General features: G+C 38.4%; 1 long non-coding RNA gene across 1 annotated transcript in view; it reads right to left on the reverse strand.

The window, feature by feature from the left end:
* Positions 1–24575, reverse strand: part of LOC309382662 — a 40548-nt gene extending 15973 nt beyond the window's left edge. The window contains exon 1 of the long non-coding RNA XR_014173693.1: positions 24476–24575. This is a non-coding gene — a long non-coding RNA (uncharacterized lncRNA). The remainder of the gene's footprint in view (positions 1–24475) is intronic.
* Between the last annotated feature and the right edge of the window lie 1700 nt (positions 24576–26275).

Below are 26275 nucleotides of genomic sequence, written 5' to 3' on the forward strand. Positions count from 1 at the left end.
TGGTCATCTGTGGTCACCTTGTTGAGTGTTCCAATCACACTGCAATCCAATCACTGCATTGCAGGCCAGTTGTTGAGTGTTTCAAATGTGATTGGAACACTCAACAAGGTGACCACAGTGTGTGTGTGTGTGTGAGTGAGACAGAGAGAGAGAGAGAGGAACAGAGAGAGGGAGTGAGAGAGGGAATCAGAGAGAGACTGACAGAGACGAATCAGAGACGTACTTTTAACTACCTGGCAGTGGTGTTTTGCCTTGGGGGCCTCCTCAGAACATCCCAAGACTTCGGAGGGAAGTTTACAGCCCTCCCTCGGAACGCTTCGGAGGGAAGCTTCTGCAAAAGCCCGGGCGAGTGACAACAAGTCTGCCAGGGTGTAATTTTCCGAGCTGTGCGCACGCGCCTGTTTTCCACGGCGTGGAGCAGCGGCGAGATTCTGCACGGCGAGCGATGATTCCAGGGGCCATCCGGGAAGATGAGGAACACGAGGGGGGACCCTGCCCCTCCACTGATGACCCCCGGAATCATCGCTCGCCACCCAGAATCTCGCCGCTGCTTCACGCCGTGGAAAACAGGCCCGCGCGTACAGCTCGGCAAATTACAGCCTGGGAGACTTGTCAGTCGCCGGGGTTTTGCAGAAGCTTCCCTCCAAAGCCCGAGAGGAGGGAGGGAAGCGGGTGCCCGGCACACAGAAGAGCCGCATTAAAATGTTTAAAGAGCCGCATTTGGCTCGCGAGCCACGGCTTGCCGACCACTGGGTTAGGGAAACAAACTGGTTTCATCTGCAGTCTTTTGGGGGGAAATTGTTGGTGTTTTCCTGGCACTGACATTGTGTGTGTGGGTGTGTAACGTCCCACAGTTATCTACACATTAATAATGATCAAATACTAATAATATTTTCTTATACATTTTAGTGACCTTTCCTTACATAATTGGTGTTTTCTTTCATACTTTTAGATTTCTAATTGCTGTTTCTGTTAGTTAGCAATTGATAAAACAAATCCCATGTGAAAAAATATTCGAAGCCTTCTTAATTTTAATTGTCAATTTATTCATTCCTGCACATTCTAATATTTATTCATTTTCATATCTTTGATTTTCCACTGTTGTGCAAACACAATTCCAGCAGCTGCTAACATGTGTAAAATTAAATATGTATTGTATTCCCTTTGAAATACAAGTAGTAAGTAGTAGCTACTTACCTTCTGTAAGTAGCTCTTTTATTGTTTTGTGTACTTATTTTAATCTTATTTAAGTAGTAAGTGCACAAAATAATAAATTTCCTTTTTTATATCTTCTTTTTGTAGATCATCCATTGGGGCAAAGAATTCAGTGACATCATCTTGGCCACTGCCACCCGGTCACATGACCGGCAAGCCACTCCTGCCTGGTCACATGGCCGGCAAGCGACTCCCACTCAGTCACATGGCCGGCAAGCCACTCCCACTCGGTCACATGGCTGGCAAGTCACTCCCACCAGGTCACATGGTTGGCAAACCACTCCCACCTGGTCACATGGGCAGGAAGCCACTCCCACCTGGTCACATGGCTAGCAAGTCACTCCCACCCAGTCACATGGCCAGTAAGCCACTCCCACCTGGTCACATGGCCAGCAAGCCACTCCCACCCAGTCACATGGCCGACAAACCACTCCCATAAAGCAGGCCACACCCACAGAATAGGTTCCAAAATTTGTTGAAACCCACCACTGCTTTATACTTTGTTTAATAGAACCGTGCAAGCTTGAAAAAGTATTTAGAAGTGTTTGGACAAGCAATTCTCCGCTGCTCATTAAAGCAATATGGGGTTTTATTTTCAAAGTTTCCATGCTAATCCTGAAAAAGATGTTGCTGCCTTAATGAATCCCTTACTAAAACTAAAATTCATCCCACGGAAGTATGATCACTTTTCAGCTTCATGCAACAGCCTGAAAAAAGCTACTGGATAGCAGAGTAATGTTCTCATGCCCAAGCAAAGTCTGAATAATTCTTCCAAGTAATTTGCAAAGCAGGATGCACAGCCCTCTTACTCAGGTGACTGGTCTATCACCCTATCCATTCCAACTGGAGTAAGATCTATAAGTCTTAGGCAGACGTCTTTTCCAGCCTTATTTCTGAAATTAATAGACTTGGCTAGGCTTGGCCAGGCCAGGCCAGGCCAGGCCAGGCCAGGCCAGGCCAGGCCAGAATAGAATAGAATAGAAGAGAAGAGAAGAGAAGAGAAGAGAAGAGAAGAGAAGAGAAGAGAAGAGAAGAGAATGAAGGGACCTTAGAGGTCTTGGACAAATGGTTGTCTTAATAACTTCCAGTGTTGGAGCATTCATAACTTCTAGTGGACAATACAAAGGTTGTCTGTAGGTATCACTGAGCTACATCCTGTTGTTTAATGCTTGATTTCCCTTCTAAAGTGACTTCCATTGCAATCTGTCCCAGAGTACCAACTGGACTCAGTCTTGCCAAGATTTACACACGAGATCGTTGTGTATTCTCTTGCATACAGTACAGCATTGAGTCCTCTTTCTCTAAGAAACAAATGATGATGATGATGATGATCAAGAAATGCCTGAGGAAGTAAGTTGCAGAATGGTCCATAAGCAGAGTAGGAATATCAACTCAGGCTCCTCTCTGACAAGCAAGTGAAGTTTCTACACAGGGATTCAGAGTCCATTCTGACTAAAATGCAGCCTGATTGAAAATATCCTTGAAGGAAGATTTTAACGATTGTTTAAAAGGCTTGGCAGCCTCCTGTCATATTATGTCCACATTACAAAGCCATAAAAAAGCAGTTTCACTGTGGAAAAATGTAAGGCTGGACAAACCCAAGGACAACAGCAACACTCATGTAGAGTATCATTGTCTCTTGGGCACTGAATCATTCCAACAGGGAATTCTTTCACTGCTCAAGAAAATGAAAATAAACTAGTTATAACTCATATGCAAGGATTAGTGTTTTTGAATGAAGCTCTAATCAGCCTTCCTCAACCCGGTACTTAAAGTTATTGAAATAACAGATTGTAAGAGTTAGAAAGAAACGTGGTATGAAATGATAAAATTCGTATAATTTCAACAAATAAACATCATAAGATCATAATGCTGAAAAAAACACTAAAACATAAGAGTCGTAATAATCAAGTTGATATTTACAAAACAATATAACAAACTCAGACAACAGTCTTAAAATTACAAATATTTTGAGGGGTAAAAATTAAGATTTTATCAATAAATCTAAAGGGGTTTCCACGATGAAAAATGATAGTAATAGTGGGAATTTCCTGCAATTGGTTCAATTAAGGCTTTAAAAAGGGGGATTCTCAGGAAATATTCAAGAATAATAATGTAGAAAATAAGTCATAAAATTATAGAGTTTATAAAGTTAAGTTTCATTTTTCCTTCTCTCGCCTTTTAAAAATATTTCAGAATACTTTAAAAAATTGTTCAGAAAATATTTTGTGATGCCAGTGTTGTTTTGAGGATACAATTGTACTTGGAAAGATGTAATTGCTCCAGAAAATATATATGTATACTGCATAAAATATGTCTATTATGTATGTATGTGTATATGTATGTATATGTATGTACGTGTATGTGTATATGTATATGTATGCATATGTATGTATACACATAAACACACATATAATGTTTTACAAAGAACATAGAAATTAATATAAAATTACAAAAAAAGAAAATAAGCAAAGAAAGAAACAAGAAAAAGAACAGAAAGATAAAAAGAAAAAAGAATTGATCTCCTTTGCAACAAAACTAAGAACTAGTACAAAATTATCTCTTATTCTATAATTACAAAAAAAAAGCCCTTCTTGTTTCAATTATGCAGATTTTTTTCTAATCATCAAAGCCACAAATCATAAGTCCCATTTTTTCTATTTCATGAAAAAAACAATAACAGGTTTCCAGTCAGCCATAATGGTATGTACTATTATTATTTTTTGGTCAATAAAGATAATTTAGTCATCTTTGCAAGTTCTATCATCTTCACCAACCAATCCTCTGTTGAGGGTAATGTCAAGCCTTTCTGTTATTGAGCATATAATAATCTAACTGTAGTTATCATAAATTTTAAAAGTTTCATGACTTTTTTCTAGATGTCTGCCCATTAATTCCAAAAGAAAAGTTCTTGGCTTCAGTTGTTTAAAATTTTCTGAATTAATGTATGTACTTGTATCTAAAATATTTTGACTTTTTTACATGTTCACCGGACACTATAAAACATCAATTCATGCTATTCACATTTCCAGCAAAGTTTTGAAGTACCTTTATACGTTTTAGACGGTTTCTTTAGTGACAAATGCCAATGATACAATCATTTTATTTTTTAAAAAAATCTCTTTTATGGTAGAACATCATGTAAATTTCAATCTTTTCAACTGCATATTTCCCCATTGATCCATTTGTATATTATAGCCAAAGATTTCAGCTTATTTGTTCTCCTTTCATCTCATATTTCAATAGACATTTATATACTTTAGCAATAACAGGTTATCATTAGTACGTAGTTCTATTTCAAATTCAGGCTTCCATCACTCAAAAACATAAAATATTTTATCCACTTTAAGCCTTTCTGATAACTGTACATAAGAAAACCATTGCCAAGTATATCCTTCTGTTGTCAAATCTTGATTTCATTTTACAGTCCCCTTGAGAAAATTCTAGTACAGCACAGTAAATTAACCATTTATGTTTACTTATATTTCGTGTCTATAAAATGCCTCTTGTGCTGAAACCCTTGAAGGTGTTTTTGGGCAGAATCTAGGTTTATATTTATTCTATACTCTAAGAATAGTCTGTCTAGCATAATGATTTTAAAGTCTACATTCACCTTAGCTTTATCATACCATAGGTGTCCATGCCACAAAAATCTCAGATTGTGTTCTTCTAAATCCAATAACCTTCTATATCTTAGCAACATTCACTTTTTTTATTTCTTCAAAACTTAAATCGAAAAGCCTTTTAGTAAGCAGCTGTAAAACTGATAAAGCCCTTTCGTTTCCAGGTTTCCCTGCTCCCCCCCCCTCCCCTCATCTTCTTGGTCCTGTAATGTTCACTAAAAATACACATATTAGGAACCTGGAATAGTAGAACAGTTAAATTTACCAGCCAGATGTCCCAAAGGTGCTTTTTTCAAGAAACAACTGGACCTTTGGGACAGCCATGACCTAGATGACTGAAAATCTCCATAGACATTTACCAAACAGATATGCTGAAGAAGGGGAAACAACTTTAAGCATTTATGGGGCTAAATTTTAGATCTCTATTTAAAACTCACCTATTCACTTCAACACATCTCATGCCCAAATAAGATTCTACTCTCAATTGCTAAGTACAGGTAGTCCTCGGCTTACATCCACAACTGAGCCCAAAATTACTGTTAAGTTTTGCCCCATTTTATTATATTTCTTGCCATAGTTTTTAAGTGAATCTAACTTCCCCACTGACTTTGCTTGTCAAAAGGTTGCAAAAGGTGAACACACGACCTTGGGACACAGCAACAGTCATAAGTAAGTAAGTCATAAGTATGAGTCACTTGCCAAGCTTCTGAATTTTGATCACCTGATCATGGGGATCGGGGTGGGTTCCAGCAGGCACTACTGTCAGTTTGCTCGTGTATGCACTGTGTGTGCATGCGCAGTGCAATTAAAATTGTTCTGCACATGTGCAGAACTGAAAAACAAGATGGTGGCTATGGTGCCACCCAGGGAACCAGTTCAAGGGCATGGTCGCTGCCGGTTCCAGAGACCCAAGCCGCCAAACTACTACTGGTTTGGCCAAACCGTTCCGAACCGGTAGGAACCCAGCACTGATGGGATGCTACAAAAGTTTGAGTGTGGGGAAACTGACATAAGTCATTTTTTTCAGTGCCATTGCAACTTTGAATAGTCCCTAAATGAACTGTTGTACTACCTATATTTTAAAATTTTGGAAAAATGTAGCACTCATTACATGAGATTATTGATGAAATTACTTTCCATAGTACTGTGTCTTTTTAAGAAAAGGACAGCAAATTTAAGGATAACACATTTCAAAGTATTTATAAATCATCCGAGTTAAATAGCAGGAGCAGGGAAATATTTTCACTGCAGAAACAATAATTTCTAAATTTTTAATTATCTTCTCGGTATTTAAGTAGAAAATATATTCTCACTGAAGTTTCCATCTGTCACCAGGCTCGGTGATAAACATGAAGGGAGATCTAGATAGATTTTTCTTTGCTGTTAAAAGATTAGGGCACACTCTTATAAACATATTTATGAAGTAGAGCAAGAGACTTCATCTTGGCAGCTCAGAATCTCACACCATTCAGTATCTATATTATTTTCAGGATTAGATGCCATTAATTCCTAAAATTGTGCTCTGGAGCAGAAGTTGCAACAGCTGTAGCTCTCTGCTCACTCACTTTCCACTTGGGTTACCTTTTCTTAAGAGAGGCAGCAGGGAGAGAGCACCAAACAGGGCAGTACTTTTTAGAAAAGATTTGGCAAAGAAAAAATAATAATAATAAATTGTAACCGAAAATTTAAAAAGCTGAATATCTATCAAATGAACAGTCTGGATGTTAATAAAATAACATCTGGATACAAATGATTACACACTTCCTATTCTTCCTGCATGCACAAACAAATAAAATGCCAGTTCTTATTATGTAATTACTGTACATGAAATATTTCATGCATAAAATTTTAATCCTACACGTTGGTCTTTTGAGGGAATGACTGAACCCACTTAAATAAGACAGGAATGGTTCCTGAGCAAAACTATATCCAAAATCTTTAAGGTATTTATTCTTAAAAGTGAGCCAGAAAAAGAATGCTTTAGGTAGGTTCAGTTAAGATCTCTTATTCATTATTGTGTGTCCTTGTGTGTGTATTTTTAATAAAATCCTATCAAGCCTACCTCTTAATCCATTTATTCTAAGCTCTCAAAACTAATAGGGCAAGTTTCTTTGGATGGACCTGATCGTAACCTTGATCATGCATTGCTCCCAGGATCACCTGCTAACTTAATGTAATGCAGAATTGACACTAGCTGGACCATGTTAAAGGAGGTAAACCCTAAAGTAGTCCCAGATTTTTTTAAAGAGTCAATCTAAGCATTTTTAAAAAGCTCTTTGCTTTGACCTCTGCAACCTAAAGGAGATGGAGGGACTGCTGAGAACTGGTTCTTGTGATAGTATTAGAACTTCATCCTCTGTCTGGGGAAGTTTCTTCGTGACAATCTAATTTCATAGGTTTACAATTTTATTTTGTAGTCCATTTTTCACAACAGGACTTAGTTTGCCAGCCCCATAAGATTCTGACCTGACCCAGCCCAATGTTATGGTCTGCTGGCGCCCTGTGAAGCTGGCAACAGAGTTGGACAGCGAGAAGGTTGGGGAGGAACATGGCCAGTCCTAGAGTCTGGGGAAGGCTTGGACAAGGGTTCTACGTTGGAGGTAGAGAGGGGGCCAGGGACATCTGGGAGTTATGTGCTGCATCCAGAGCCTCCAGAATCAGACAGCAGCAAGGCAGAGGAACAGGCTCCCCCTGTTCCCAGTGTGCGCATGCGCAGAGCTGCCAGAAGGCAAGAACAGTTAAGACAGAAGGGACAACTTGGGAGTAAAGCTTGGAGATGATTGGTCCCTCCCATAGGACATAAAGGAGGAGCAAAGGCACATGAGCCTTTGCAGGAAGCAACTTGGTTCATGCTGGTCAGTTTACCTTCTGAACTCCATTTTGACTCTTTGCTCCATGCGGCCTTGCCAAGCTAATTACCAATTAAGTCTTTGGCAGCATTTCAAGGAAGATAAAGGCGGGTGCTTCTCAGCCTTATCCCGAAGGTCTTTGGCAGCCTACTGTAGGACTCTTTCAAACTATTTGAGACTCATTACAGGCATTGAATGAACATGATTCCCAGCCTTTGAAATAAAAAGAGGGTTTTGGGGACTAAGAGTGTGCTTTTTACTGTATCAGGAAGCTTAGGTCAGAACACCCAATAACATACACATACAATGATTTGGGCAGTTGACCTTGATAGCTCCTGGCAATCTCCCTCTGACCATAGTCTAAAAAATGAGTCTCTGTTCAGAGGAATTTGTGTCATGAGAAATGATAACTGATACTGATAGAACGCTCAAAACTAATAAAAATTACCGCTGATTTAGAGCCAGACATCTGAAAAATAATCCTTGGGTTACTTTTATCCATTCATGGAAAACCTTCTGAAAAAAAAAAACCTTGATTGTACAATGTAGCAAGGTAGTCTAAACTTATTCCAGCAGTTCACGTTTCTTAATTTTTCTTAATCAAATGTTTTTGAGAGCTTCAACCCTGATTTTGGTTTCACTATCTGAAGATTACATCAACGGCTTTGGCAGCACTGCCAAATGTAAATCAAATGTAAGTTCACATCAACTAAAGCATCTTTAGCTCTCTCTGTATAAAAACAGCCACTTAGACATGAGATTTCTTCGTTTGGATAAGAACAATGTCCAATTACAGGCTTTTCTCCAGAAACAAATTAGAACTTCAATGGGATATCAACTAATTATCTCCCAAGGAAAAAAAGAAGCCCTTTAATGTTATGTTAATAGAGCAAATGGAATATTTAGCTGTGTCATTTATGTATGAAATAATACTATAAGCCTCACCACACAGAAGTGCTAAAAGGGTTTAAATCAAGAGCTATAGGCCTCCAAAGTGACCTCGTCACCTTTTTCCTTGTGGCAAAATCTATGAGAAATTGGCAGCACTGTACCATATGATTAATTAAGCTACAGCATGGAATTCTAAAGCTTTACTAACAAGCCAAACTATTTAATTTGTTTCTGAACAAAACCCTATATGTTAGTAGATTTGCCAGTATCTGAGAAAAAATCAGTAGTGCTAAATTGCTTAAAGGCTTTAAAAAAATGCCGGAAGAAAAATATTAAACTAGAAAAATGCAGTTATTCAGATATATCTTATTAGAGATCAGGATTGCAATATTTAAATCTGCAGATGTCTTCTCCTAGCATTCTGTTCTCAGCACTTTTATGAGTCTGATACCTCATCATGCTTCTTTGAGAATGCTAACCAAGAATGCTTTCCTGTACCCTGGACAAAAGAGAGAGGTACGATAGGATAGAAAACAAATCCAAATATCTCCACACACACAAACACACACACATCCTTTAAGGCAATAGCACTTACTTCTAAGTAGAGAAATGCAATTACAGAATTAAACTCAGTCCTTGCACTGATTTTAGCAAACACTTAGAAATTCTGTGGTGGCAGGATGAGCTGGCAAGGAATCTTGGGGTTCTTACAGAGCAATTCTCTTCCCTTGGATTCAGTAGTAAATAGTTTAATCTGAACATGGCTGTTCTGAAAAAAAAGCATCCCTTGGTTCAACAAACCTACTAGATGTTCTTAAGACTGTGGGAGATTCCCAAAGTTTCCTATTTGGGAGCAGCTTTCCTCCATTTTACTCTTTGTTTTGGCTTCAATCTGAACTGTGTGACATCAAGGATGCAAGAAGGCATGCCATTTTTGCCAAAGGCATGGCACTTGCTATCCCTTGGAAATAGTATGCATTTCAAAAAGATAGGACTCCTTCCTTGTTGTTTATGCTGCTCTTTATGATGTTAATGCACACAGATTTTTTTTCATTACTGTTATTATTACAGTATTTGTCTGAGGCTGCCCCAGCAGCTTCATTGCTCTTTTGCATTGGTGATAGGTTTCATTTAATCAATGTCCTATTAATCCCACAGCTCTAATCAGGAATATTTAAGTTTCTTCCAATTCTCTGATTGCTTTTCACGGATTATAGGAAAATTCATTGTCCTCCCTTACACTGTGAATAAGTACATTTAAATGATAGGTAGGTGCCCAAAAGGAATTCTATCGATAAGCTGATAGGTGTGCTGAGTATATATGCATTTATACAGCTTACAAAAAAAGAGAGAAAGAGTCTTCTTCCTCTATGCCATACATGAAAAGAGGAGGGGGGGAAATCAAATCAAGGCACGGAGAAACTGAAAAATACTACATGTATCATTCACCTGATTTCAATTGTGGCTCCCTTTGAACCTCGGCCAAATCATTTTGTACATTAAAAATTGGTCAGGGATGATAAGATTCCATTTTCATGGTTGGTAATGCAGAACCGGTGAAAGAATACAATTACAGACCCCTGAGTAAACTCTGCGAATGTCAACTTGATGTAAATGATCAAGTGTCGACAAAGAGGCTGGCTGCTAGAAGGGGGGGGGGGGCAGGCTGAAGTCAGAGGAGTCAGGGAGAGAGAAGCAGTGGGAATTTTGCCTCAGTCTTGCAGGCTCCCAACATCCTGAGATGTATATATGAGTTCTGGACCAGTGGTTTGCAATTCTGGCACAAGGAAGGGTTTCTAGGACCCACACTCTTTCACAAAATTGTCTGCTACAATGTCCTACCTGTCAACTACTTCAGCTTCAACTGCAATAATACACGGGCAAACAATAGATACAAACTCAAGGTAAACCACTCCAAACTTGATTACAGAAAATACAACTTCAGCAACAGAGTGGTCAACACCTGGAATGCTCCACCCAACTCTGTTGTTACATCCTCTAACCCCCACAGCTTCAACCTTAAACTGTCTAGCGTGGACCTCATCCCATTCCTAAGAGATCTGTAAGGAGGTGTGCATAAGCGCACCAGCGTGCCTACCGTCCCTGTCCTATTGTCCCCATTTATTCGTACCCATTTCCTGTGTTCATGTCCATGTTTATACTTATACCTGTTATCTCGTAGATGTTTGACAAACTAAATAAATAAATACATATTTCTCCCACCAGCTTTGCAAAAGTTCTGCCCAACAGCAGGTGAGCAAAACCAAGAATACACCTGCTTCTATTTTCATGGTCAATGTCATGTCATTCCTCAATTTCCTCCTGTGTGCATGAAAGAGAGAATGTTCATGCATGCGTGCAGAATTTATGTACATACTGGAAAGATTATATGAATCATATACACACAAACAAGAAGATATATTTATAAACACACATTAGGTTATCCTCAGTGCAATATACTCTGTGTGCGTGCCTGTGTGTGCAGCATTATTGAACTCAAGGATTCTTCTCACTGTATCTTATGTTAGGTTTTTAAAAATCTTTCTTTTTTTCAGTTGAACTCGGTGGCTCAGCATATGAAAGAATGGGGAGAAATGCAAAACGTTAAAGTAGCTTTTAGGATTATATTTTAAATGATTTGTTGTATTGCTTTGAATAAAAAGTACTGAACGGCTTGCTTCAAATCCTGCAATGTGGTATAAGATTAGTGTTTCTCAAGCTTTAGCAACTTTAAGCTAGACTGTGTGCTGGCTGGGGAATTCTGGGAGTTGAAGTCTACAAATCTTAAAGTTGCTGAGTTTGAGAAACACTGTTTTAGATTGGCTTCCTTCTAGGCGTGGAACCTCCTTTGCAAAAAAAAAAGAATATCCTGGTTGTTCATGTTTTCTGTGTATCCTTTCTACATTCAGATAGTTATTACAAAAAATTGGTTCATTTTTTTAAAAAAAATTGCTTGAAAATTACTTTGATGTTTTGGATGCTACTCTGAAATAAAATAGAATTTGTGTACTGAACATCTGGTGACTTAATGGATTGACGTATGTTGGTTTCGCAGTAGCGGTGCAGAAGTAGTGACCCTTCTTCAAAGATGGTAGTTTGTTGCATTTTTTTTTATTTCTCAATTTAATGTCCAGCCCTGGTATTTCCTACATGCGTTTCATTCAAGTAGTAATTATCCATCTATCTGTCTGTCTGTCTGTCTGTCTGTCTGTCTGTCTGTCTATCTATCTATCTATCTATCTATCTATCTATCTATCTATCATCTATCTAACTAACTATCTATCTATCTATCTATCTATCTATCTATCTATCTATCTATCTATCTCTCCCGCCCTCCCTCCCTCTCTCTCCATATCCTTCCCTCTCCCTGTCTCCCTCCCTCTCTCTTTCTCTCTCTCCCTCTCCCTCCCCCCTCTCTCTGTCTCTCTCTCTCTCTCTCTCTCACACACACACACACACACACACACACACACACAACTCTCAAAACAAAGTCAGCCAGATACCACCATCTTTGTTTTTTAAATATAAGGGAGTTCACAAATACAAAGATTAAAAAGCTAATACAAACTAAAAAAAATGTAAAACAATTTTAAAAGTGTGAAAAAAGAAAATACATAGTAAAGAAAATATGATATATAAAGAAATAACTTTTCTTTTTTCATCAGGGCAAGAACTTCAACAAGACTAGACCATTTCAACAGCATATCGCCTTCTCTAATAATACACGGAAAGATCTTTTCTTTCCATATCTCCTCCCTCATAAATAAACAAATTCTTAAAGCCTCACCATTTCAATCTTAACCAGCAAAAATTCACTTAAGAGTTATCAGAAATAACAAGATATACATTTTAATCTTAACCCAATAAGTCAATTTTATCTTATAAACCCACATTTATTTTTAGCATAAGTATTTATCATTCTCTAAAAATGCAGCAAAAATCCCTTTTCCCAAATCTTTGAAGCCGTCATAATTTCTTACTTGTCAGCACAAATCCATTAAGAGTTATCAGAAACAGTAACACTTATTTTAACCTTGATTGAATAAGCCAACTTTACATTCTTTCTCTTTATTTTTAACAATCTTGATATTTAATTCCTTTAAAAAATGTCCCATCATTTGATCTCTTTTCATTTTTCCCTTTGTCTGTTCTTAGAACTACTTCAAAACTTTAACACATCTTATTTACAAATTCAGCAAAAACAAGCTATTAAAGTCAACTTTCTAGTTCATTATTTGTATATCCCTTTTAATTGTTAAGATATCTGCTGGTTTTATTTGAAACCAATGTAATATCTCATTTCATATCATTATTGTAGCTTGTTATTTTTATATCCACATTCAACTTAGCCTCACTCAGTTTTGTACAGTAGGATCTGTTCCTCTTCTATAACATCTTTAAGTCCATTTTTATAGTAGAAGACAACCTTGATAGAAACATTTGTGTGCATTGTTCCCAAATATCCTTGAATTCTTCCACAATTAGAGTCATTTGTTCCATTCAGTATTAATGGGTCTCTTCTCCATTAATTATAATTTTTAGTTCTTTCTGGTTTTCTCTAGTGTCTTACCTTCAAAGTTCCCTCTTATCATGTGTTTCTCTGATCAACATTTTCCCATCAGAAGGTTTCTTATAATTAATTGCAAATTCTTCATTTTTAAAAATAAAATTAAAAACAACCCACAGAAAGGATTCTTGCAATTAATTTCAAAGGACTTCTAGAGAAACAATGGTGAACTGGGAGACTTCTGGAGAAGTCATGGTTAACTAAGAATGTTTCCATGGACGGTGGAACCAGCAACCATGGTGGAACAAAAAACTGGTGAATGGATCAGTTTCTTAGAGTTCCTCTGTGGACAAAAAATAGGATGTGGGATCACCTGCATGTTCTGTATATGTCTTGGGAATAACCATTGGGATGAGTACTGCTTGATCATCTGTCTGAAAGAATCTTGCTCAAAAATATCTAGAGCACCAGTTTAATTGACTGGCTTCTAAGATCAGTTTTATGGTTTAAAACATTGTTACAATATACAGATATTAAGATAAAGTACAGACAATAAGAATAAGAAAAGGCAGTCTTAAAAACATCAAGAGATAATAAGCAAGTTGCTTTAGAATGCCCAAATTTGCATTGTCTACAAAAGGTCCCAGATTCAAACTATGTCATCTCAAAATAGGATTAAAATTAAAGTTTTTGCCAGAAACCCTGGAGAATAACTGCTGGTCAGGCACTGATTTGATTAGATATGTAGTAAAGCAATATTAGAGAGGATCCTTCACATAGAGGCTATTAATTGTTGAGTGCCTTTTAAAGTTCTCAATCAGATTTGACAGAGATATTAAGACAGTTTTTCAGAAAGAATGTAAAAACAAACAGGAGAGAGATGAAGAGAGAGAAGGAAAGAAATACATATATTCACACAAACATCTAGAAAGGAAATGAATGACTAGGGACATGATATTATAACATTATGGAGGGTGTGAGTAAAATGGATACGGAGAAGCCATTTTCTCCTTTCCGAAATACTAGAAGCAGAAGTCACTCAATGAAATTAAATCTTGGAGGAATCAGGACAGAAAAAAAGTTTTTTTTTTTCAACAGCAGATAATTAAGTTTTTGGAATTTGCGATGCTGGCTACCAGCTTGAGTAAGTATAGAAAAAGGTTGGACCAATTCATGGCAGTCCGGTGGATCAATGCTGGAAGAGTAGTGAGTTATCCGTGTAGTTGTTTAGCCACTTTGCAAATAAATAGACCAGGGATCCCACCCATCATGGTATCAGTTATATTTCTTATGTATTTGCATTACTATACACGTACATGCAGCCATACATGTATTGAAAAAGAATTGGGCGTAGTTCTAAGAGAAGTGATTTTTTTTTCATGGTGCCTACATTTATGTCTTTAGGCATTAGAGATTAAAGAGGTCTTGCAGGTTTTCATATCAAAAACCTAAAGAGCGTATTTGCCAGAAATGCAAGTAACATGAATGGACTTACTACAGGTAATGATCACTCTTTCAACTCATTTCCAATACCTATACAACAACAATACCAAACAAATATCTCTTTGGTTTCAAGCTGAAACAAGATGTGGATATTTTCTCCATGTTTTATCAGTGGCAAACACTGCCTCCTAGTGGCAGGCTTCATAATAAAAATAGTTACATTTCTTTTCTCCCCCTCTTCCTCAAAATTTGCTGTTAGTAACAAATTTCCTATTACTGAACTTTACTCAGTTAAAAAAAAAAAACCTAACTGACTCAAGGAAACTAAGTCAGACAGAAGCTCACTGTATAAATAATTCTCTTTTCATTTTAAGTGCTGTACCATCAACTTTAATTGTGTTTGCCACCATTTGTCCCCTATTTCATGTTTGCCCATATGGTTCATGTGTGAATGCCTCATGGATTTCAGAAAAGAGACTGTTTAGCTCTTTCTCAATTTGTTCCCCTAAAAATAACAACTTTTCATTCATCAGATGGACTATTTTCCTCCTGCGTGGTAAGGTAAGGAAATTAAGAACATTAGTTTTCATTTGCCAAAAAAACAAAGGGGTTTGTGGGCTGACAGAGGCTGGTTGGAAAATTATAAGGTTACTCTGAGCTGAAAGGCTGAAGGCTGGGGAACAATAGGCTTCCCCAAAGCAATTGTTTTGTTCTCACACAGACTGGGGAGCAAGCGAAAACACCAGATGACTAAAGATAGTGTGCTTCAGACTAGGCCTTGATTCTACATTCAGTCCTGACTGTAACATATACTAAATAATACCCTGCCATACAGCTTCTTTTGAAAAGGTTGTTGAGGAAATGCAGGATCCATGGCTTGCATATCTGGACATTCATCCACAGTTGTTTTATGGTAACCAATCACAACACCAATGTGGTCAAGCAATGTATGATATCTATTTCACAGATACATAATTCTTTGCTTATACATCTTGACTTAATCTTTCCCCGTGCCAAGAATATTGATCAACCAGCCACTACAGAGTCATACTGTAAAATTGCAAGCCATATTTCTGCAGCCTAACAGATGGCAAAGCTTCTTTGATCAACCATCCCTGAGCCTTAACTGTGGTCTGTTGTGCTAATGCATTGTTGCATTTCTGTGCTGGACCTGCCAGGATTCCAAGAGCTGTCAGCCTTCTGTGAAAGCTGACCAGTCAGGTAAGTTGATTGTGATTCAAAACTTTCTTTCCCGGGGAAAAGTTTAATTCTCTCAATATATGTATGTATTTATACAATTTTAAAGGTCATCTGATCGCAGAACAACTGTGAGTGGCTTATGTCAAGGAGGAGAGGAAAAGAAAGGAAAGGAAAGGGGGAGGGGAGGAGAGGAGAGGAGAGAAAAGAAAAGAAGAGAAAAGAAAAGAAAAGAAAAGAAAAGAAGAGAAAAGAAAAGAAAAGAAAAGAAAAGAAAAGAAAAGAAATGGAACTCCTATTCATCCAGACAAATGTACTCCCTACAAGAGAAAAAAAACAAGAAAGTATCCTACACTAAGGCTTTATGAATGCAAAGGAAAGAATGAAATGAATGAATAGGTGCCAGGTTATCATTTAAAAGAGGCCCAAATGTTTCTTTTTATAATTAAACTGATGACAAAGCTACAATGTGCCAGTCTCTGTCTCTGTCCATTGTATCTCACTGTGCCAGCCTCTTTCTGTTATCTCTGCTAAGTAGCAGACTAACATACAGCATTTCTACTAAATGACAATCCTGAAGCAAGAGGTTTAGGATATGCTTTTTTGTTGGGGACCCTATTCAACCTGGAACCTTACTGCAACCAGTAGGAGAGATCCCGTTGGAATATCTGGAAATCCACCACAGGTATAGGGGATAAATCCATATAGATTGTATATGAATGCAAAGTTACATAAGTTTTCATTCTCAAACTAATACATAAACTTAAATCTAGTTAACTTTCACAGTCACAGCTTTCCAATTTTTCTTAAAGTTATAAATAAGTAAATCCAAATGTTGCAGTCGGGAATGGGTTAGGAATGTGAAGTTCCACAGAATATTTCTAGTACTGAAATTTAATTTAATTTTCAGTCACATAAAAATTGAAGTTAGTAAGTGATATACAAAATGTGATGTATAAAGCAAAGCAAACAGCTCATTTGCCTTTTCTGGAAAATCCACTCAAGTTGGCAGTTGGCAGTGGAAATGTAAAAGTGAACTTACTGGGCAAATATGCCTATACAAAGCACTTTCCTCTAGGCTCTATCTCTTGTAGGAGTAAGTAAAATTTCTGACAGTGGGAACAATTAATCAGTTAGTACTTCTCCTGGAGTTGTGGGTGCTCCATTAGTGGAGGTGGACAACCATCTGACTGTATTTGTATAATGTCTCCTGCCTTGAGCAAGGGTTGGTCTAGAAGACCTCTAAGATCCCTTCTAGCCCTATGATTTTATATTCTATCTTCCAATTTTCAGCAAAAAATGCTATTTGAGAAACTGGGTTCACTTAATGACGATTACATTCACTGTCCTGTTTGCTTAATGACCATGGCATTCACTTAAGAACTACCTCAAAAAGTTCCTAAAATTAGGCATGGTCACCCACTTAATAACCACTATGACTTACAACCCTAGTTCTAGGTTCAATTATAGTTGTATGTCAGCTATATTATTACTGTGGTGAGCTGCCCACAAACGTCTGAAAATGTCTTAGGAGGAGGAAGAATCTGGCTCCGTTCCTTCAGGTCTTTGGGAGACCAATTTTAAATGTGCCTCAATTTTTATTCATTTGAATTCATCTTTTGTTTGGTCTAAACACCTATGGCATGCAACTTTGACAACAGTGGTTGAATAATACTTTATAGAGAAATAAAATCATGTATTTCGTTATTTTACATTTTTCTTATTGCATTTTTCCTTCATTAAATTTGCGGAAAGTTCCTTTGTCTGATTTGAAACGATCAAAACAACAAGACATTATTCAATTGACCCCCATCTATTTATGGAATCACTGTAGAAAAGCAGTATAGATAGCATAAAAAAATATTGAGGAAACCGTGTGCCTTATTTATTACAATGAAAATTTAAAACCAACACAATTTTTACTCCTGAAATAAAAATCTTCCATACTGAAGAAACATCAGGAGTAAAGTAGGGTTTATATATAATGAGAATTGGCATGAAATTATGCCATAGACATACCATTTGCAGGCTGAATTCTTGGACAGCACTCCGAGACACAACACCCTAACAGAGACTAGCAGTGATAACAGCTGTAGAGCCCACTTTTAACAAGGTGGCTAACATTTTCCATATTAATCTTCCACAATGACCCAGCATGATGAGGCAGTCCGCAGATTCACCTCCAGGCTTTTCATGAAGAATTTGCCTTCCAGTCTCTCTTACTTTAATTTCAGGTAATCTTACAGAAGGATGCACCACTGTTAATGGCTGCATACAAAAGTACACTTTATCAATAAGTCCTTCAGATTTAGGTCTACCAAAAAGTGTTTTGTTCTTGAATCTTACATGCATCCCCTTGAAGACAACAGAGTCATTTTGCTCTAATGGGTCCCTTTATGATCATTCCACACTGATTTCTACTGTGGCTTGAAGAGTATCAATGCAGTACCAACAGTTCATTCTCCACAACCTTCTACATGTCCAATATGTGTTTGATGAGTCTACAGCTTTTTTGTAACCATCATATTTCAACCAAGATTAATTCACATTATTTCAAAGCAAAGCCAGGTTTACCATCAATAGCAATAGCATTTAAGACTTATATACTGCTTTATAGTGCTTTACAGCCTTCTCTAAGCAGTTTTGCAGAGTCAGCATATTGCCCCCCAAAATCTGGGTCCTCATTTTACCCACCTCGGAAGGATGGAAGGCTGAGTCAACCTTGAGCGTGGTGGGATTTGAACTGCCAAATTGCAGGCAGTCAATAGTCAGCAGAAGTGGCCTGTAGTACAGCACTCTAAACACTGCGCCACTGAGGCTCTCAAGACTATCACCTGCAGTTAGTCTTCCTTTGAAGTCTGCCTCTGTAACAGATTTTTTGCATACATACATTCCTCATGTAGAAGTACAAAAACAAAATGTATGCCATCATTCAGGGATAATTGTGCAGACACAAAATGGAGGAGACCCTTGAGATTATGGGGCATCAACTGGAATGTTTGTTTACAATGACATATAGCTGCAATTGTACTGTATAGATGGTAGAATAAATAGTAATAATGTCCCAAAACTGTGCCAAGGTTCTGAAAGTATTCATTCTTTACAAAAAAAAAAAAGGCGTCTGATTCTCTATTGTAGATGAGGGCAATTAGAAATTATTTTCAGCCTATTTGAGTTCAATGTATTATTGTGGGCAGCAATTGTGTTTATTTATTTCTTTATTTATTTAAAAGATTTATATGGCCGCCCATCTTAAAACAACTCCGGGTGGCTCACAACAACAGTAAACCAATAACTATAAAACAGCCATAAAACAGTAAAGCGATAAAACAATATTTCTTCATAACTCTGCAAACTCCCTGTCTCCTTAGGCTTTTGGAGCGAAGGAAAAAATTAAAACATCGGAGGAAACAACAGCCCAACAGCTTTTTAAGTAGTTTATCAAAGAGCCTGTCAAGAACTTTCTTGAAGTTGAAGTGTTCTACTCCATTTGAAAGCAAACAAACAAATATAGGGCATCTCGCAGCCTGAGATCAGACTCCACCTTTGCAATGCCAAGTAACTTTGGATTCAAGACTTTCCTGTTCCAAAGATTTGGCATCTTAATCCAAATCTCCAACACTGTATGTTTGTAAGAAGATGTTGGATATACTTTTGTCTGAAGCAATGTAGAGTTTCCTACCTAAGCAGGAGGTTAGACTAGAAGACCTTCAAGGTCCCTTCCAGTTCTGTTATTCTATTCTATTCTATTTTCTATTCTATTCTAATGGTAAATAGGGAAATGGGAATAGCCCCACTGAGAATGGGGAAGCCATGTATAATATAGGGATCCTCCTGGACTCACAGTTCTTACTTAAGTAGGAAGTGGCAACTGTAACTAAGAGGGCCTTATTTCATGCACTAATTGTGACCATACATGGAGATATTTCTCTCAGTACCTCACATGTTAGCCATCTCCCATTTGCACGGCTGCAAATATTCTGTACCTGGGGCTGCCTTGAAAAATCACAATGCAAATCCAAAATTCAGCAGCACAGGTAGCTTTGATGTTCTTGAGTTAATTTATATAAGGTCACTATTTCATAAGCTGTATAGCTGCCAGTTGCTTCTGGGTATAATTCACAATAACAATAGCACTTAGACTTATATACTGCTTTATAGTGCTTTATAGCTCTCTCTAAACAGTTTACAGAATCAGCATATTGCCTGCCTCCAACAATTTGGATCCTCATTTTACCCACCTCAGAAGGATGGAACCCTTGAGCCTAGTGAGATTTGAACTGTCAAATTGCAGGCAGGCAGCAGAAGTAGCCTGCAGTACTGCACTCTAACCAGAGGTGGGTTACTCCAGGTTCAGCCTGGCTCGGGCGAACCAGTAGTAGCAGTGGCAGGAGGCTCCACCCATCCACCCAGACGCTTCTGCACATGCACAGAAGCATTGCATATGTGAGCACGCCCAAACCAGTAGTAAAAAAAACCACCGGCTCTAACCATTGCACCACCTTTGGCACAATGCTGGTGGCCACCATGAAAGCCTTCCATGGTTCCCTCTTAGCTCCCTAAAATCCCAACTCTGCTGTGTTTCATGAGATTTATCTTCCAACTGGCCCAAGGGAAAGTAAGTGGTAGTTCTGCTCCCTATCTGTAATGGATTTACTGTTTCTTCTTTGGGATTTCTTGCATTATTTTAATTGCTGTATACTGCCTAGATTTATGAGAGTTGGAATGGTAGGGCTTAATGGATAAATAACTAAATAAATAAAAGGAAATTTTAAGTCTGTGTCAATAACCACCACAGCCCTTCCCCACAGCCCTTGATAGAGGTGGTCAAAGAAAAAAAGCACACATACTGTCTTTTTTTGCAAGCACTGCAAGTAAAAGTAGAAAAATAAGAAAAGGAAAGTCAGTACTTCATTCATTCGGATGCCATTGGGTCCTGGAAGCTCTGGCTGGCTTAACTATCAAGAACAGCATCATATAAAAAGCAACCCCATTAAAAACAGTGAACTAATCCATAATATAAATGCAATTGGCAATTTCAAAATCATAAACCAACAAACAAAATTAAACATCATGCACCCACTAAATTACAGCCTACCTCCCCTTTGTGTTAAATATAATTCCTGGTCTTAACTGCTCTCCTGAAACCCAGAATGGAAGGACCAGACCAAATCTCCATGGGAAAGGAATTCCAAAATATGGAGACAAAGTATGTCAAGTGATAATCTTACATAGGTAGGTTAAGTGAGAGCTTGTCCAATTCAATCTGATTGGATGGGTGAATGAATACGGGAAATGGTAGCCTCTGGAGCCAAGAAAGATCTTAAAGGTGGCAACCAGACCCTTGAATTGCATCCAGAAGCTGACTGACTGGCAATCCATGCAGCACCTGAAATAGTATGGTCACCCAAGTTATATTGGGATGCACCCAGCACTGCCCAGGCTCCCACATTTGGTACTAGTTGTAGCCTATATATGCTTTCCAATCTAAGTGGGAAGTGACTGAGTGATTATGAATGATTGTGAGCAGACTCTCTAGCTTTAGATAGACAAATGAACAAAAGAACTTCGGAGGAGTATATGTAGCATTTATGGATCTTCCATAAAATGCTATGGGAACATCAGGGACAGTTTACGATGAAACAAAAATACAAGAACTGAGCTTGTTTTATTCAAGTAAGTTACTGGAACAAGTAAATTACCAGAAACTATCAAGATGCTGTATTGAAAGCAAAACTGGACCAATGCCCAGAAATTAAAGCATAACATTCTGATAGTGCAGCTAACTGCTCCCTGTTACTCTGTGATTCAATATTTACCTGGATAAGCCTTGCTTTTCATAGATTTCCAACTTAATTAAAGGTTTAGGAGCAATTCAATTTTATTCCTTTGTTTTCCTGCTGAGTCCCAATCCAGAGCTCCCTCCCTCATCTCCAGTCTCTGCTTTTTCTTTTCCAGCTATTTCTTCCAGTGATCTTTGCTAATCTCTCACATATCTTCCCTTTTAATTATGTAAGCTACACTGAGTTGTTTTGGGGTTGAGTTGCTTCTAAATCTAAGAAATTAAGAAATCTCACAGGAAAAAAAGCCAACACAGTTCTAGGCTGCATCAACAGAGGGATAGAATCAAGATCACGTGAAGTGTTAATACCACTTTATAATGCCTTGGTAAGGCCACATTTGGAATACTGCATTCAGTTTTGGTCACCACGATGTAAAAAAGATGTGGAAACTCTAGAAAGAGTGCAGAGAAGAGCAACAAAGATGATTAGGGGACTGGAGACTAAAACATATGAAGAATGGTTGCAGGAACTGGGTATGTCTAGTTTAATAGAAAGAAGGGCTAGGGGAGACATGATAGCAGTGTTCCAATATCTCAGGGTTTGCCACAAAGAAGAGGGAGTCCAACTATTTTCCAAGGCACCTGAGGGTAGAACAAGAAGCAATGGGTGGAAACTAATCAAGGGGAGAAGCAACTTAGAACTGAGGAGAAACTTCCTGACAGTTAGAACAATTAATCAGTGGAACAGCTTGCCTCCAGAAGCTGTGAATGCCCCAACACTGGAAGTCTTTAAGAAGATGTTGGATAGCCATTTGTCTGAAACAGTATAGGGTTTCCTGCCTAGGCAGGGGGTTGGACTAGAAGACCTCCAAGGTGCCTTCCAACTCTTCTATTGTATTGTATTGAAATCTTTTCAAACAAAAAAGTTAGCAGCTGGGTGGAGGCTCCTTTTGGACATGTTCTCCCTTCTTTGTTGTTGTTAGTAGCAAAGTTGTGTCTGACCCATCGCGACCCCATGGACAATGTTCCTCCAGGCCTTCCTGTCTTCTACCATCCTCTGGAATCCATTTAAGCTCACAGCTACTGCTTCAGTGACTCCATCCAGCCACCTCATTCTCTGCCGTCCCCTTCTTCTTTTGCCCTCAATCGTTCCCAGCATTAGGCTCTTCTCCAGTCAGTCCTTCCTTCTCATTAGGTGGTCAAAGTATTTGAGTTTCATCTTCAGGACCTGGCCTTCTAAAGAACAGTCAGGGTTGATCTCCTCTAGGATTGACCAGTTTGATTGCCTTGCAGTCCAAGGGACTCTCCCTTCTTAAGGCTAGTCCAAAATAGTTAAATTTTTGTTCCCTACAACCAAAAGGAAGGGTTCTTGGGATATTTCCCTGGTTTCTGTATTACTTTTCTGCTGAAATGGGCATGATTGTATAGCATTTGGAAGGGAGACCTACTTGCTGCCAGTTTTGTCTATGATAACGAATTCAGGAGAGTTATTCATGTACTGGATTTGCAGGATTACCTAATTGTCAAATGACTCAAGACAGTGTACAAGATGAGTTAAAACCAGGCTGAAATAATACGGGGGGGGGTGTAAAAAGATCACACAGGGAGTACAAAATTAAAATGGTCATATCAGTGGGTTTGCAAACTCCATGGCTCAGAAATGTATCTATATGCCCTTCCAAAAATGCAGTTTGGTTGGAATCATGCGTATCTCAAAAACAACGCTACTGTACCAGAGGACAGAAGGGGGTGACAGGGAAGACACAATTCCAGGATCCCATAAAGTGATATTCTTTCAGGGCATGCTGATCCTAATGAATGCTGGTGGATATTATGGAACAGGCAGAGACAATTGGAGAGGGATGGTCCCCAAAATAACCAGCCCTTAAACCAAAAAGGACTTTAAAGATGACCATCAAAACCTTGAATTCCACCAAGAAGCCAATGGGAAATCCATATGGCTCACATAGTAGTGGTGTTTCAGGTTCACCCATAATTACTCATGCCACCACATGCTGGACCAGATGTAGCTTCTGAGAGATATACTAGAGTAGCCTCGTGTAGAACACATTGCAATAGTACAGATGAGAGGTGAATGAGGTACGAGTGACTCAGTCTCCTGATTCAGAAGTTGCTGCAGATGATAACTTTTTTAAAAAGTTAGCCACAACTGCCATATGCTCTTCAAGCAGGGGTCATAAACCTTGGGAGGACCCCCAAAGGGCACACCAACATGGTCAAGGTGTACTCTATCCAGAACCAAAGTGAGATGATGACAGACTTTTGGCAGCGTGACTAGTATTATGAAATAAACTCAGGAGCAAAACACAGCACACAGAGCCCTCAGACAATTAACTATGGTTTATATACAGAAATATATACAGACATACACGGGGTAAATAAAATCCCTTACCATTCACATGCTGTATGGGTACCTAGGTACTCCCATGTTACACCCCTTTTAGGTGGCCTGCACTGGTTGCCGGTTGTTTTCCGGGTGCAATTCAAGGTACTAATTATGACCTTTAAAGCGCTCCATGGCTTAGGCCCAGGGTACCTGCGAGACCACCTACTGCCACCAGTAGCCTCCCACCATCCAGTACGATCCCACAGAGTTGGCCTCCTCAGGGTGCCGTCGGCCAGGCAGTATCAGCTGGTGACCCCCAGGGGGAGAGCCTTCTCTGTGGGAGCGCCTTCCCTCTGGAATGAGCTGCCCACGGAGCTTCGCATAATCCTTGACCTCCGGTCCTTCCGATATGCCCTAAAAAGTTGGTTTTTCCAGCAAGCCGGCCTGGCCTGTTAATTTTAACTCATTTTTTTAAATGTTATTGTCCTATTAATTGGGTTTGTTTTTTGGATATGTATCTAATTTCTTTTTAACTTTCGTGATATGTGTTTTTTAATGTTGTATATCACCCTGAGTCCTTTGGGAGAAGGGCGGCATAAAATAAAACATAAGACATAAGACCATTCAGCTCAGACACAAGTAGAGAAATGAAATGCACGATGAGAGAGAGAAACACCCTCTAATAGGCATCTATATATAGACTTGTATGGCCCTCCCATCAAAGACTTAAAAGGGTTATACCATAACTGCAATGAATCAGCCTCATTGCATCAGCCTTGCCTTACATTGCATCAGTTTGCTGATTACAGCTTACAACCTTTCATCAGCTGGCAGCTATTAAATCCTCAGTACCTTGATATCTATGAGTGTCTTATCCATTCAATACATAAGTGAACTACTTCAATTCCATCTGATTCAATTCACAGTTTAAAAGCAGGTTTCCAATTCACAAATTAGTTCTGATTTAGGGTGACAGGGTGAGCCAATAAAATCTTTTAAATCAAAGCACTTGTTCAAAGTTCTGAAAAGTCCAATTCTAGAACTCCTGTTAACCCTTCAATGGTTATGATAGAAACAGAAATCTCCTTACATGGGCAGGAGGGGAAGGGGGAGGAAAGGCAATTTCTGTTCTACCAGATTAGGGGGAAAAAAGGTTAAGAATTCCAAAGAAAATCTTAGCACAGAATTAAAATTATTTTTTGGTCTGCACATATGACCATCATAGGAGCAGATGTGTGTCCCCTGTAGCTTGCCTGTGCCAAATCAACTCAGAACTGCCAAGGGATACATTAAAGTTATCCTGTTCAAACTGAATTTACTCAAAACTGAAATAGATTTTGTCGCTGTATGTTGTGCTCTCTGGTGCTTGATTGTGGTATATTAGTGTCAGATCTTGTGAGCTAGATAACTGGGGTAGCTCAGCTGTAGCTTTTAGAAAAATCAAACAGCAGAGCCATTTGTGAGAGGGAGTTTGCATTTGGTTGTATATCACTTTGTTATATGAACATAACATTTTTAAGAATGGCAAAATGCCAAGGAATTGGTTTTTATTAAAACTCCAGATAATTGCCTAATGCTGGCATTTGTTTCACGATTCCACAGATTGGTAGTCTTGTCACTCTTTTAAAGGCAGGGTTGTATCAGGCTTGCAGTCTACCTAAAGTGTTGGATGCATGAACATTCACAGCTTTTATTCAGCATTTGGACCGGCTTGATTTTTGCCTTTTGCAGTAGACTACCAAATGTCCTCAAGACACGTAAAAAATATTGAATGACAACTCCATGTCCTGCAATTAAGTCCCTTTTATTATCAACTGCACCAAAGTAATGTCTATTTTCCCCCTCTCAATCGTTTGGTATGAGAAGGAAGCCCCTGCTAGCACTTAGAAGCTAATTTTCACCCTTATTGCCTCTTGCTTATGCAGTTCATACAAACACTCGTTTTGTTCCCTTGAATGACATTCTTCCTTATACCAGGACAGATAAATGGATACATACACAGGAGCATGCACACGTGTGCACACACAGAGACACACACACACAAAATGAACACTGCAGATGAAATTGGGCATCAGAGATATAGTCTGGATTTCTTAACTATCATCCCTGATTGCCCTGTGGTTGAAGAGAAGTGGCCAATTTGAAGTATGAATACAGGCGGGAGCTACATAAATCATGGACTGTATTCAGTGTATGGAAAAGAATTCATTTGGAAAGGGTAAAAATGCAATCATCTGCTTTTTACAGTGGGAGGAAAATGCTGCTATAGATTGGAATATGAATATATATATATATATATATATATATATATATATATATATATATATATATATATATATATATATATGATAGTGTGTCTTGGATTTCCTTGTTCTTTTTTTTAATTGGGCTGGAAGGGGTTACTTCATTATGCAGCAAATT

The sequence above is a fragment of the Natrix helvetica genome (genome assembly GCF_964273705.1).
Source record: "Natrix helvetica genome assembly, chromosome: 1".
In the NCBI taxonomy this organism is placed as follows: domain Eukaryota; kingdom Metazoa; phylum Chordata; class Lepidosauria; order Squamata; family Natricidae; genus Natrix; species Natrix helvetica.